This window comes from Olea europaea, unplaced genomic scaffold, assembly GCF_002742605.1.
Source record: "Olea europaea var. sylvestris unplaced genomic scaffold, O_europaea_v1 scaffold1604, whole genome shotgun sequence".
NCBI lineage: Eukaryota > Viridiplantae > Streptophyta > Magnoliopsida > Lamiales > Oleaceae > Olea > Olea europaea.
Genome location: NW_019233671.1, coordinates 51,386 through 55,647, shown reverse-complemented (window position 1 = coordinate 55,647; position 4,262 = coordinate 51,386).

Below are 4,262 nucleotides of genomic sequence, written 5' to 3'. Positions count from 1 at the left end.
AAGACATGATCGATTCGTTTTGGAGTGAAATCGTGACTCTATAATCCAAAATGTCATGATGTCGTTTTAAATTATTGGGTGTCGTTTCTACTAATTTCGTATCTGCTTCACTTTATTCTCACTTGTATGCACTTGAAAATGAACGAATAGATGTTTTCATTATATTTGTCCCGAGTATCAGCATAAAGTTCATGGGATAATGAACAACCTTATTGTTCCATGAGTAAACTGTATTTGATTTAACTATGAATGAAAGTAAGTAAATTTCATTATATTCTAATCACGAGATAAAATATTCAACAAGTTGGCTCGTTTAACTTGTATAAGTCGTCTAAAATGTTCCAAGTCTTATGGACTCGCTTTAGAGTGAAATCAAGGCCCGTGACTTAAAACGACATGATATTAATGAAAAGATTAGGTGTCGTTTAAACTATTTTTGTATTCATTTCACTTTATAATCACTCGTATCCTTATAAAATGAATGAATGCAAGTTTTTACTACATTTGAATATCGAGAACCCGTAATCTAAAACGCTACCATTTTAAATTATTGGGTGTCATTTCAACTAATCATATCCGCTTCACTTTATTTTCACTCGTATGCACATGACAATGAGCGAATAGAAGTTTTCATTACATTTGGACCTGAGTATCGATATAAAGTTCATGTGATAGTGACCAACAATATTGTTTCATAAGAAAATTACAATAGACTTTACTGCGAACGAAGTTAAGGAACTCCAATTTCGTTATATTTTATTATGAGTTAAAATATTCAATAAATTAGTTTGTTTAGCTTGTAAAAGTATGTTATTATCAACACATTGATTCAAATTATAGCAAGTCACTCTATAATCCGGTTGGAAACTGCACTATATTACACCTGATAATAAAGAAAAACGTAAGTAAGTGTGGTATGCAACACATAACACGTGCAGTCGTTCAATGTGTATAACTCATGTATGACATTTCAAACATTATTTTACTAGTTTTGGAGTGAAATCGATACCTCGTGACTCAAAAAGGCATCTGATCATTTTAAATGTATGAGTGACGTTTCTACTCATTTCGTGTTCGTTTTGATTTATTCATGCCTATAACCATTTGAAAGTTTAAGGATGAAAATTTTAACTACATTTCATCAACACATTGGATCAAATTATAGTGAGTCATTCTATAATTAGTTAGAAACTATACTACACTATATTTGACAATAAAGAAAAACGTAAGTCGCGAGTATGGTATGCAAACATAGCATGTGAAGTTGTTCAATGTGTACAAGACATATATGATGTTTCAAATACTATTTTACTATTTTTGGAGTGAAATCGATACCTCGTGACCCAACAAGGTGTTTGGTCGTTTTAAATGTATGAGTGATGTTTCTACTCATTTCGTGTTTATTTTGATTTATTAATGCCTGTAACCACTTGAAAGTTTAAGGATGAAAATTTTAACTATATTTCGTCGACACATTTATTCAAACTATAGCGAATCCCACTATAATTAGGATGAAAACTACACTACACTACACTTGACAATAAAAAAAATGTAAGTAGAAAGTGTGGTACAGTATGCAAAACATAATACGTGTAGTCGTTCAATGTGTACAAGTCATGTATGATGTTTCAAATACTGTTTTACTAATTTCGAACTGAAATTGATATCTCGTGACCCAAAACAGCATCTGGTCGTTTTAAACGTATGATTGTCTTTTAGGGTTTAGGGTTTAGGGCTTAGGTTATAGGGTTTTGGGTATATGGTTTAAATGTATGGTTGCATTTATAGTATTGGATGATATTTTGAACATTAATTTACTATTTTTAGAGTGAAACCGAGAATTTTTTACTTAAAACGGCATATTGTCGTTTTACTCATAGAGGTGTCATTTAGGGTATAGGATATAAAAAATATAGAATATGTAATCATTCAACATGCATAAGTGAAATTCGAACCCTACTACTCAGAACAACATGTGATCATTTTACAAGTATGACTATCGTTTAGGGTATATAGAAACCGTTTAGGGTATATAAAACATAAAACATTTCGAAACTGAAATCAATCTACTACCTGAAATGGCACGTGAAAATTTGACCAATACGTTGAATATATAGTTCACACAAACGTGAAATCGAGATTCTATTGCCCAAAATGATATATAATTGTTTTAAACGTACGGGTATCATTTATACTAATTTCGTGTTCATTTCGCTTCATTTTCACTCGTTAGCACCTGAAAGTGTAAGGATGAGAATTTTGTCTAGATTTTCATTTCATGATCTACACAAAGTTCAAACGATAGTGAGTAACATTATATATTTGTTTGGAAATTACACCACACTTGATAACGAACGAAAAACATATTACATCTATTCATTCAAAAATACAAGTCTTCTATCACGTTCCAAACATTCATTTTCTAGTTTAGAGTGAAATCGAGACCTCGTGATCCAAAACGATATATTGTAATTTTAAACGTACGGGTGTCATATATACTAATATCGTGTCCATTTTCACTCGTATAATAGCGCGTGCAATCGCGACTCTTTGCTTTTGCCCATCAAAAACTTGAACACATCGCTCACCAACTTTAGTGGAATAGTCCTCCGGAAGGGGCCGAAGGACACTGATGAAACTATGTGCATTAGTGAGCTTCACTGCTTCTATAATCTCCTTTTGTGGCTCCCTCTTAACCATAAGAATGTTTTCGGATTAATGTGGCCAAAAAAGTCGGCACTTGTTGGACCAATCCGATGTGTTTCCTTAAAGATTTGAGCTTCCGTTTCTTGATGTCTTTACCTGTGTAAGTTTTATAGTAACATTAACATCAGATAATAATTTGGAGATTTAAGTGTGTGTTTTGCAAAAAAATGATTGAATACTACTAGATAATATTGTCATAAATATGCTGGTTAGAGTAAACATAAACGAAAATTCTCACTGATATGCTTAATGTTTCAATCAACTTCTGCATCACCACACTAACATTTTAGGTAACAGAATACTTTAAAGAATAGCAACACCAGCATAGATAAGACAAGATGAAGTAAAATAGTTTTAAAGCAACACCTACAAGATATTCCCGTTTAAACCTTGAATAAGCTACTACTGAAGCACCTAGCACCAAATTTAACCAAAAATAAATGTCAAAGGCAAGAAAGAATGATTTAGCAATAGGTGTACTACTACTAGGTTTAACAGAAAATTACCAAACTTAAAAAATATAGAAAACGCCTATCTACAAATCTACAAACCAATGAAATAGTTGACCAATGAAATGTTGTGTGAAATGAAAACTATGATTCAAGTCATTTATTAGTGCATCGTTGATCAGACATGACAAGGTAATGAATTTCCTTATATCTTTATTTTAGCATATGGACTATTAACACCTCTAATTTGTAAAATCAATGAAAACAACATGGCATCCTTAGCATCCCTTTCATGGGCCTTGAATATATCTAGTCAAAAGTTGCTTTATTTTGTAATTAAAGATGATCATTGTCACTAGATTATACCAAAGCACGTAAGTCATTCGATTTTGCAAGACATGGCTTTCAAGTGATAAAATAAAAAAGTCGCTAAATGTTACACTGTGTTGTTGAAGGAAAAGAAAAAAGAAGTTCCCACTTGATGATAATGGAAGTAGATCCCTCGGTACCAACTACCAAGTGCAAGAGATAACTGTCATCTACCTACTAACTAAATGCATGCTCCTGTAGAAGTAAATTTTTAAATAAGGGAACACGAGAGAAAAAAGATTGTGTATAGGCCCTCAAATCAAAAACCAAAATCAACATGGACCTTATGTTTAGGAAATTAAGCTAAAGCTCGCACCATCAAATATGAACCATCTTAAAAAGGGTTAGTGAATGAATCAATCAAATTTTCAAAATGCTTTTGTTTTATTACAACAAAATTAAACAACTAATTAAAATTTAATTCTATAGAGCCAACTGAACAAGCCAAATGGAACAAGCGGTGAAACATAACTTATAGAGTTGCTTAGTAATAGCAGCGCCAACAACTCTAGTGTAAAAGACAATTACATAAATAGTTACAAGAGGGGTGAATGATTTTGGTTGTTTGTATGGCTAAGTCATATCCTAAAGAATCGCCTTTTCCTACTTTGTGTGCAAATAATCTGTGTATTTCCTTCAAAGATACCTCGCCATTTTCACATCATCCCCACAACTCTTTTTTACTGATTCTGAGTCACAACAACATATTTATTATCAATTCTAGTAACCTAATGGAAA